The sequence below is a fragment of the Saccopteryx bilineata genome, chromosome 1, assembly GCF_036850765.1.
Source record: "Saccopteryx bilineata isolate mSacBil1 chromosome 1, mSacBil1_pri_phased_curated, whole genome shotgun sequence".
NCBI classification, from domain to species: Eukaryota; Metazoa; Chordata; class Mammalia; order Chiroptera; family Emballonuridae; genus Saccopteryx; species Saccopteryx bilineata.
This window is the reverse complement of record NC_089490.1, coordinates 54,519,293-54,531,505: the sequence shown is the minus strand read 5'-3', so window position 1 is coordinate 54,531,505 and position 12,213 is coordinate 54,519,293.

Sequence of the window (12,213 nt, the reverse complement as noted above, 5' to 3'; positions counted from 1 at the left end):
GAAAAAAAAGTCATCTTTTCCATAAATGGTGCTAGAATATTGGAAATTCATATGTGCAAAATAGACTCTAAATATAGACCATACACTTTACACAACAATTAAAATTGATCATGGATCTAAATGCAAAAACCTTGAAAATTTTAGAAAAAGAAACATGGACAAAAGTCCATATTACCTGGGTTTTGGTTATAAGTTTTTAAATATTTATATAACACCAAAATACAACTTATGAAAGAAAACATATGTAGAGCTTATTGTAAAATTAAAAACTTCTGCTCTGTGAAAGATACTGAAAATAGAATAAATAGTTAAGCCACAGACTTGGAAAACATATTTGTAAAGTATACATCTGAAACACTTTTTGTATGTATAATCAAAACATACAAAGAATTTTTAAAAGAATAAAAATAGTACCATTGACTCTTGAACAATGCAGGGTTAAGTGCATTGATACCTCATTTCAGTTAAAAATTAGCATTATGCCCCCCCAGACTTGACTACTAATAGCCTACTGTTACAGATAACAAAATAGCTGATTAACACATATTTTATATGTTAAATGTATTATATATTATCTTCTTTCAATAAAGTAAGCTATAGAAAGAAATGTTATTAAGAAAATTATAAGAAAGGAATAATACATTTACTGTTTTTATTGAAAATAATCTGTGTGTAAGTGAATTCACAATTCAAACCCATGTTGTTCAAGGGTCAGGAATGAACAAATTAGAACATAGGCAGCCTGATATGTGGTGGAGCAGTGGATAAAGCATCGACCTGGAATGCTGAGGTTGCTGGTTCAAAACTCTGGGCTTGCCTGGTCAAGGCATATATGGGAGTTGATGCTTCCGGCTCCTCCTTTCTCTCTCTCTCTCTCTTTCTCTCTCTCTCTCTCTCTCCTCTCTAAAATGAATAAATAAATAAAATCTTAAAAAAAAAAAAGAACACAGGCAAAGGATCTGAACAGATACTTCATCCAAAAAAAACATATAGATGACAAATAAGCATATGACAAAATGTTTATCACAATTTGTCACTAGAGAATGGAATTTAAAACAACAATGAGATATGGCTGAACACTTATTAGAATGTGTAAATTTTCAAACCTGACGGTACAGAATGCAGATGTTGAAGAGCAACAGCTCCCATTCAATGCTAGTGGGAATGCGAAATAATGTACCACCTTGGAAAGGAAATTTCTTATATAGCTAAACATAATATTATCTTATGATCCAACAATCACACTTCTTCTAAAAATTTACTCAACTGATATAAAAATGTATGTCCACACAAAATCTTACACACAAAAGTATATAGCAGCTTTATTTATAATTGCCCCAAACTAAGAGTAATGAAGTTGCCTTTCAAAAGGTGAATATATAAACAACCTATTATACATTCACACAATGTAATACTATTCAATGATTTTAAAAAGTGAACTATCAAGCCGTGTAAGAAAATGGATGAATCTTAAATGCATATTGTCAGGTGAAAGAAGACAGTCCGAAAAAGCTACATACAAATGATTCACTTTACATGAAATATTGATAGAGGTCAAACTCTATAGATGGTAACAGATCAGTGGTTGCTAAGGAGTTCAGTGGCAGGAGTGGTGTTAAATAAGTAAAATACAAGTGTGTTTTTTTAAGAACTGTAAAGTTACTCTGTAGGGTACTATAGTAGCAGAAAACACTAGGCATTTTTCAAAACCCATCGAACATTACAGCATAAAATGAACCTTAACATACATAAATTAAAAATAATAATACACTAGAAGGTCAGGGAATTCCAGCATGAAATGCAGACTCTGACAAAATAATCCGATTTTATTATAAAAATATGAAATAACCTCACTGAAGGGGATGTAAGGAAAAAAACATTGGCCTAAGTAACCTTGACAATAAGTCAGGACTATAAGACTAAAGACAGAAAGGTATTTACATAAACATTTTACTGTAGTTTATAAAGTTGTTTCCAGTGGGGGAACATGATGACAATTTCTGAAACCATTGTATGTGCATCTTGGAATTGGACATTTAAGTAAATGAATAAGGGAACTAGATTTTCTCACTGATGTGAGGTTTTATTTTTTTTATTTTTTATTTTTTATTTTTGTATTTTTCTGAAGCTGGAAACGGGGAAAGACAGTCAGACAGACTCCCGCATGCGCCCGACCGGGATCCACCCGGCACGCCCACCAGGGGGCGACGCTCTGCCCACCAGGGGGCGATGCTCTGCCCCTCCGGGGGGTCGCTCTGCCGCGACCAGAGCCACTCTAGCGCCTGGGGCAGAGGCCAAGGAGCCATCCCCAGAGCCCGGGCCGTCTTTGCTCCAGTGGAGCCTTGGCTGCGGGAGGGAAAGAGAGAGACAGAGAGGAATGAGGGGGGTGGGGTGGAGAAGCCAATGGGCACTTCTCCTATGTGCCCTGGCCCGGAATCGAACCCGGGTCCCCGGGCCGACGCTCTACCGCTGAGCCAACCGGCCTGATGTGAGGTTTTAGACAAGCAAAGTGAGAAGGTTAAAATGATCCATTTGCTGATGGAGTAGAGTTGGAGACATAAATATGAAGTCAGGATTATCTTAAGATAGATATGATGGTGACATACAGAAATATTTACACATATATGTATACTCACAGATCAGGATATATATCCATATATTTCCTTTCTCTGTCAGCTGAGAATGCCTAGAAGAAATGGTACTTCAGTAAGTAATAAAAAGACCTAGCAACCTACACATATGCTTACACATAGTAACTTTCTTTTAAAAGGTACAACATGGAAAGGAAAATAAAGAGTAACTTTATTGTAGGAAAACCTGTCAAACAAATCAAGGTCAACACCAACAGTGATAAATTTTGGGAAGTAGTGAGTTTTCCCAAAGAGCAAGTAAGGATTATATAAACTATACTTCTAATTTGGAACTTTTAAAATGTTGCAGTGCTGCCTGACCTGTGGTGGCACAGTGGATAAACCATCAAACTGGAATGCTAAGGTGGCCAGTTTGAAACTACAGGCCTGCCAGTCAAGGCACGTACAAGAAGCAACTTGAGGCTTCCTGCCCCTCCCCCTACCTCTTGTCTCTCTCTCCTCTCTCTTAAATCAATAAATTTAAAAAGTTTCTTTAAAAATAAATTAATTTTTAAAATGTTGCAGTGTTATGCCTGACCTGTGGTGGCGCAGTGGATAAAACGTCGACCTGGAAATGCTGAGGTTGCGGGTTCGAAACCCTGGGCTTGCCTGGTCAAGGCACATATGGGAGTTGATGCTTCCAGCTCCTCCCCCCTTCTCTCTCTCTCTGTCTCTCTCTCTCTCCCTCTTTCTGTCCTCTTTAAAAATGAATAAATAAATAAATAATTAAAAAATATTTAAAAAAATGTTGCAGTGTTAAAAGTAATTGCTGTATGCAAAAATCAATGCCTCACTCCATTGACACACTAAACTAAAATACTTCCAGCCATCTGTGCTTTTTAAACTTTTTCCTTTTTTTCTTTTCTTCCCTTCCCTTCCCTCCCTTCCTTTTCCTTCCCTTCCTTTGACTTCCTTTCTATTTATTTATTTATTATTTGTTTGTTTATTAGAGAAAGAAGCGGAGAGAGAGAGACAAAAAGACAAGAACCTGTGTTCTCATATATGCCTTGACTGGGGATCGAACTGACAACCTCTGTGCTTCAGAAGGATACTCCAACCAATTGAGCTATTCATCCAAGCCTTAATTTTTTTTTAATTTATTGATTTATTTTTAAACAGATAGAGAGAGGAAGAGAGTGAGAGGGGGAGGGGAGGGGGAGGGAAGCATTCATTTCTTATTCCAATTAGTTGTTTATTCATTGGTTGCTTCTTGTGGGCCGGTTAAACAAACTTTTAAAATCATTTTTCTTCTCTGCCAACTTATCTCCTTCCATCTAAAGCAAAATTTCTTAAACTCGTCTGTACCAGTTGTCTCACAATGAAGGTGAACAAAGCCCAGAGATTGTGGTAGACTAGTCTCTTCAGTGCAAGAAAAAAATTATTAAAACTTCCATTTCCATTTACTTACATCATAAGATAACAAAAAATAAAGTTTTCGAACAATATATTTCAAACATCATAGTCACGTATGTTGGATGACAGTTCCTCCCAGTTTGCTCACAGTAATCCTAGTTTGCTCTCCTTCCCTTTCACTTTCAAAATGGGCCTAGTTCAGACAAGTCTAAGGTTCACATATAACCTGTATATATGTGCACATGAGGATACCCTGAGGAACAGTGGGCGTCTCACAAATGGAAGGATCCACTCAATCACTATTTCTCCTTTGATCACTTCAGTGTATTTCAACACATTACTATTAACTAAATATCAAAAATATAAAGTTTAGGCCTGAAAAGTATTACTGCAAATATCTGTAGATTGTCTTTATAATCATAATGTAAGCATGAAGAAACAACCAGAAAATGGCTAAGGGGATACTTTCAATCTTTAAGCATCTACAGCCATTTGACAACCTCATTATATGATGAAAGCTATAAAGAAATCTGCTATAAAAATTATTAAAAATATTTATTGAAATATGAATTTATATCCATTATCATTAATTTTATACCTTGATCTAGGAATCTATATTGATTTTTAGAGGTATAAACCATCCTGATTAGCAAGATATTTAAAAATAAGAAATGAAAAAATAAAGACTCAACTTTCAATTGTTTTGCAACACTGTTTAGTAAATCAATGCCTAATCCAAGTACTTTATAAAATATCACTAGTTTTATTAAATGTTAGAATTATAATGATAATAGTATTTTTGAACACAGTATTTTCAAGAGAATATTAGAATAAATAACATATTTTCATGTGGTCCTTAAAACAACTTTATAGGGTAGTTGATGATGAAACTGAATCTTAAAGATTTGAAATTTTTTTTCCAAGGTGACACAGCTATTCTTGGTCAAAGCCAGAATGAAGAATTTTAAAAATTTACTATTAGAGTAATATATTAATATAATTTACATAAAACTTTATTAATGCAAGGCATTTTAGATTGACTCTGTTTTTACTCTGTTTAAGTAAACAATAAGAACAACCATTTTTAGTCTTGGAGTTTAATTTACAGATTAATCTGCAAAAATATGAAATGATCACATATAAATTTGCTTATTGCAACCTTGTTTGTAATGGCAACATTTGGGAATAATCTAGATGTCCATCATTTAAGGATTAAACAAACTACAGGGAAAAAAGACAGCCATACAAAAGAATTAGACAACTTTTGTTATATTTTTATGTGATGAAAAGTAAGTTACAAAATGATGTGTATAATATGTTGCCTTTTTTTGGTAAATGATGGGAAATAATCTGTATTTATATTTACATGTATATTCATAAAGGCACTCTGGAAAAAAATAAAAGGAGAGTGGGATGATCAGAACTAGTAACAGTGTTTGCCTTGAGCAGTTGGAAGAGGGATGGCTGGCGGGGATACTGGAATAGAAGGGGGGTTTTCTCTTTTTGTTTTGTAGTTATTACCTATGGTCTTATATTGCCCATCCAAAATTAAATTAAATTTTAAGAAGCTATTTAAAACTATTGCATCATAAATGATCATACCAGCAAAGAGAAGTCAAAAAACTTCAGAAAATAATTTGTCACACTAGAAAATTAAGAATGAGAGGTAAACAACCTTTTTCCTGTTTGAGTGGCTCCAATGTCAGGGCCATTAAAGGGAAAGTAGAGGAATGGCACTTGTTTTGTCATGAGGCCACAAAGATTATTTGATTGACTGCCAGTACAAGGACTCTCATTTAAGAGTGAAAGCTCATCCTCCATTTCCAGTGGAAATTAAATTCACACAAGGAAGTTATTTGCTCTCCACGGAGCATGAGTACATCCACCATTGTCCATGGAACATAATTACATCTCCAGGTTTTAGTTAACATCTGCACACGAGTGATCTTAGGTGATCTGCAATGTCTGTATATGAATATCTCTTCAACATCTGCCATTTACATACATTCTCAAATTTATTATTCTTTCTTAACAGTTCACATAATTATCCTTGACTCTGAACTTCAAAATTTGGGCTCCTCAAAGTTACCTTGTTTTATCTCTCAAAATCATCAGGCAAGGAAACCTTGCTGGTTTTTTCTTATTACCTTGCTGTTTTTTACCCAAATATCCGTTCCTGTTCATTATCTTCCTACTAAATTCTGTTATACATAACCTTTGTTATATCAAAAACACAATTTTATTGTCATATTTTTTCTTTCCTTTTCTTCAGTATGTCATTCCCTTTTTAAATGTCTCACAATAGTTTTAACCTCCTAATGAAACTTAATGATGAATCTATCTCATTATATATTATTGGTTTAGTGTGATGAACGTGGTGTGCTCACACATAAGATAAACCAAAGTGAATGGATATTATAGAAAAATGATATCTCTTCTCTGGTCATATATGGGTTATTTTATGTTCAACGGATAGTGTGTTATTTTCAAATGCATAAACATAAAATATTACTATCTTTAATAGAATTTTCCCAGGAAAAAGATTATATAAGAACAAGTGTTTTGTGGAAAAGGTAAATTGAGTATAGGAATACCAGTTGTTAAGTTTAAATTGGGTTACTGAAGGCCGGAGACTTAGAAGGAAAAAAAAATCAGAAAAACATAATAAAGACTTCTAATATCCCTACGGCCAGAGTCTAGGTTGTGGGTCTACTCTATAGTCCCTATAGTCCTTATTAACAAGTGCCTTTTCTCCTCCACTAACTGCACTTTCTTAGGCGATGCCAAGGAGGTATCCTCCTCGTTTCAAATCCAGATTTGTGAAGCACAGTGCTACAATAGGGTTTCAGTGTGTCTGATACTAAAATGTATTAAGTACTACAGAGTTCTGCAACATGTTCTTTGGGAATTTCAGCACCATTTAATTGCACATTTGCCTTCACTAAATTACAAGAATAGCAAAAATCTTGAAAGTGGTAGTTGGATTTTGTTGACAAAAGAAAATTACAGTGAGGGGATCAAGTTCTTCATAAGTTAATTTTTAATGTGATGATAATGACAACTCTGAAATTAACCAAAAATTGTTCCATTTGTTAGTTGTATAACCTCATTATCAATGTAACTTTTAGTGCTACTTTGGAGCAAAATGAATTTCAAATGATTTTAGAATATAAGGTATGTTCTATTGTTCCTGGTTTATTAGGGTTTACTTTGTCATATTCATTAGAAAGGAAGTATATATCAACTGAAAATAATCATAGACTTCACAAAAAATTTTATTATATTTTTGAAAGGATTTTAAAATGCATGCAAATGGTGAGTTTCCCAATGATTACAATAGAAAGGGGCACTACTATTATAATAAAGAGCACTCACATATTTCTTAAAAATTTATTGTTAATGTGGACAAACTGTAAAAAGCATTTACTATTTTTCTTCTAATGTATCTTTGAAATGGTAATAATGTACTAGAAAAAATTATTGTTATAATAGAAGTAAACTATTTTATTAATAGATTAATTTTTAATTTAATCTATGGTGCTGGTTTATCCCCTGAATAAAAATCTGGACAAATTCCATGAAGTCTTTGCTTTCTTTTAGGCCATAAAACATTCTTAAATACAGAATAATATTGGTTCAAAAAATTCAGAAGTTCAGTTCCAATAATAATCAAACTTAAAAATTCATTTCCATGTATTCCTTTTCTTTCCATTTATAGATGCCTGAAGTGAAAAGCAACATATTTCGCATCTTTTTAACTTATTTGATTTTGAGCTTGTTTTCCATCGTAAGTGTAGGGGAAGAAACAGAGGAGGAGGAGTATCAGGAAAGGCCTTAATTGACCAGCAATCTGGCTCAGCCGCCTAGCACTTGGCAACTGTTTAAAACTGCTTTTTCTTATCATGAGTATCTCCATGATCTCTTGAAAACATAGCCTCTTACTGGACATCTTTTACCTACAGGTTCTTCCTTGGATGTGGACAAGTGATCTTCTCCTGCAGTTTACTTATCATTTTGTTCTGAGCCTCTGGGAATCCAGAGCTCTTCTTCCAACATTAGTGTTTGTGTTTCCCTCTAGGTATCCTCTGGGTAGCATCTAAAAATAGCCTATGTCAGCATGCTGTTGTATGTAGCCCATGTAGAGACCTTGAGAAATACTCAGATTTGCTCCAACAAATTCTACAATAGAAACCCCTCGGTGCAGCACCCTTTCTGTGTTTGTCACCAGGGGATCCAGTCTGTGGCCCTTTCGACTTGCCTGGTGAGTCAGACTGTTCATTGTGTCCACAAAATTGTGAGGCCAAATATTAAGTTTTCCAATTGGTTACACTAAGTCCCATTAAAACTCCTTTAAGTATTTCCTATGTTATCCCTTAGAGAAGAGGGAGTGTGAGTGGTAGGGTCAAAAAAGTCTACGAACTCCCTCCAAAATCTCTCCTAATCTCCATTTCTGTTCTCATTTTCTTCAAACCTTTTTTAAAGGCTGAAGGTGGTGGTCAGCAAAGTGTCACATAACTAATTTTCTTCCATCTCTTTTCCCAAATCCTGTTTGATGGCCTCCCTTTCAAATTGATATCTATTGAAATAAAGCTTAAACTGAAAATGAAACAATAATAGTTTCATATCTGCATCCTGTTATTTTGCTAAGCTTAGGGACCTGCATATCAAATGCACAGGACTCTAAATTTGGTTCGAGACTGTAACTTCTCAGTGGTGACCTTGATAAGACAGTGTGCTGTATCATAATTTCAGGTATTACTGATATATTTTATAGGAATATCTGTGTGATATACATTTTATCTACTGATAATATATTAACTATAAAATATTTTCCTATACAAATATTTTGATAGCATAAGATAACAAATAGATATAGATGCAGAAAGAACACATTTTTACCTTTATAATTAGAAGGGCATTAGAGAAAAATAAGGTAATGTGGCTTTTAAATAAAACCTTTTTATGAAATTCATTTGAAGCTATTTTAATGGGATTTAGTTAGATTGTGCACCCCTAAATGACCACTAAGCTAAGTGTTACTCTAAAAACAAATGAAAGATTGGCTTCCTGCCAGTCTTTCCCCTTGACTGATGTTGATGGAATGACAAAGAGCATCTGCCTGTTCCTTTGCAGAACGTTATGTTACCATTGCATCTGGCTCAGTCACTTGGAGTTCATTTTCACTGTTTCCAACCTTGGGCAAAGATTCCTAACTGCACCAGAGTGGCTCAAACATTTTGGGAAGTTCTTACTATGAGATAAAGGATTAACACAGATAAGACTGCTTATCTGTGTTATAAGGTACCTTATAAATTGGTAGCTGTACATTTTTTCCCGTAAAAAGAGAAAGTAAGAAGTAATGTAATGAAAACAGTTTTGGCAGACATTGGCATAAATCCCAGATTTAGGACTTCAAAGGGGTGCAATGGAGCCAAGCCTGCAGCTTCACTGTTGATATCATCCTTACCTAGTGGAAAACCACACTCTTCCAAAGACAGAAGAGAACGGAGAGGGCTGCAGCGTGGACCTCCTATGACTTCTCTGCCCAAACACTTCCTATTTTCACTTCTTGTTGATCTTCCTTATTACTCAGCATGGAATTTCTCTTTATCTTTTGCACAATTCTTTTTCTGAGTTTAAACCACATTGCCCTGGCTGGATAGCTTGGTTGGTTAGAGCATCATCTGAAAGCACTGAGGTTGCCGGTTTGATCCCTGATCAGGGCACATACAAGAACAGATTTGTTTCTGTCTCTCTCTCTCCCATCCTCTCTCACTAAAGTCAATCAATAATTTTTTTTAAAAAAAAGAAACCACATTAATGTTTTTTCTAAATGTAGCCCAGCCATTCTTAACCCTTCTTTTTCTTTTTCCTAACCTTTCTCTTATACTTCACAAATCATATAGCAATACACATTCTTGAGTTTAACTGATAATGTAAGATCCTGCCCTTTATCAAGCTTGGGCACTTCCACAATTTATGAAATAGAAAAAGTTAGATAGAGTTCTTAACCTCTACTAGGCTCAGTTTCTTCCGCCCTAAAATGAGAAAATTATTATAGCCTTTATTAGTTTTGTTAATGAGATACTGTAGGTGAGGCCCTAATACAGTTCAGAACATATTAAGGATTCAACAAATATAAATAGCTTTTCTTTTGCTTTCCATAAATAAAATAATATTTTGGAGATGAGAGAGAAAAGTTCCATCTAGGAGACAAAGGCAGTTTTTAAGAGAAAGTGTCATTTATTTGAAGCTTGGAGCAAAAGTAGAAGTTGGAGTTGTGAAAATGTAGGAAAAGACTTTTTTATATATATATATATATTTTTTTCTTTTCTTTATTTATTTATCTATTCATTTTAGAGAGGAGAGAGAGAAAGAGAGAGCGAGAGAGAGAGAGAGAGAGAGAGAGAGAGAGAGAGAGAAGGGGGGAGGAGGAGGAAGCATCAACTCCCATATGTGCCTTGACCAGGCAGGTCCAGGGTTTCGAACCGGCGACCTCAGTGTTTCCAGATGCTTTATCCACTGCGCCACCACAGGTCAGGCGGAAAAGACATTTTTAGAAAAGGAAACACTGTAAGCAAAGAAACTAATCTAATGTGTTGGAAGTAAAAGGTATGTAAGAAGTACATCTGTATTTCAATTTATAAGAAGCATACTATACATTAAATTAGTGATAGGGAAGGCAATTAATGGACAGAGATTTTTAAGGTATTAAAATCATCATTGAAAAATATGGCCTAAAGTTATAAAGAACAAATAACTGTTAAAGTTTTGTTTGTTTTTTGATGTGCTCAGAGTGTGATTCAAGAAGAAAAATCCAAGAATAATATATTTAGAGTGAATAGAAGTTGTGTAGAAGAAACAGATTATAAGTCCTTAGGAAGCTCTGTAGGAAATAAATAAGAGGAATGGATTTGGAAAACTCTGTGAAAATGGTGGAGTCATGACTACTGAAGATACAAGAAAGGGAGCATCACGGAACTCACACTTATCTCCCCTCCCCCCAAGGAAACAAATTGGCATAGCTCTGCATACATGGAAATTAACAATGAATCACTACTTGTGGCTCTACTCAGGCATTATTTACTCTTCTTTTTGATGTTATGTTTCGTAATTATGGTGAATAGTTTAATATTTTTATTGCACCAGAGATGAGCCAAGGATCTTACTTTATATTATATATAGGTATCTTTTGTAGAGACAAGTAGCCCTAACTTTTATGCATGTGGCATTAATTTTGATATTGCTTTGAGAAATCACTGACATTCATTTTAACTTGATTCTTTGTTTTATTTATTTATATTGCCTCCCTAATAATACACAAATTTTAAGAGAATTTCTGTGTGACTCTCATAACACTAGACATTAAATATTTGATTTATTTTCACATATGTAAAAAGCTTGTATATAATTGTTTTAACTGTCACTTTAAATAAATATCTCAATTAACACCAAATCTCACTTAGAGTAGGTTTGTAGAATCCTTTATTCTATCAATTGGATATGTTTCATTAATTTATTGATGGTCTTCAGTAAGAATTTTCTGATTAAAACATTTCATCTTCATGCTAAATTTAAAGTAAAAATAACATTTTAAATTTTAGTAGTAAACTTTCACTCTTATATAATTCATAAATATAATTTACATATGGATTTTATATGATTCTGTGATAAAAATATACATTTTAATTAAAAATTATAACTTTATGTCATATAATACTTTTGAGTTTTTAAAAATGTTAATAGCTTTTTAATACTTCTTATATCCCATTATATATCTTGAATTTATTTTTCTTCCTGCTACAGTATATTTTATAGTAATGATTTAGACAAATTACAAATGGGTAAGCCTTCTAAATATTTTTGTTGAAAGTATCTTTATCTACCTTTGATCTTGAAGTAATAGTCTGATGAACACAGAATTATTGTGTTAAATTTTTTCTCAGTATTTCAAATATATTGCTCTATTGCCTTCTTATGTTCTTCTCATGGCTTGTGAGGAAAGGATAGTTTTCACATATGGTTAATGAAAATGTAAAGTTTTACAACCTATTTTAGAAAGCAGTCTGACAACATCTCTTAATATTAAAAGTACATTAAGATCTTTGACCAAGAAATTTTATTCCCAGGAATCCATTACATGGAAATAAAAACATCAATAAGTAATAATCCCTTTACATAGTATGAATAAAGAGAAATTAGAAAAATAAGTGAATGCAAATCAATATAG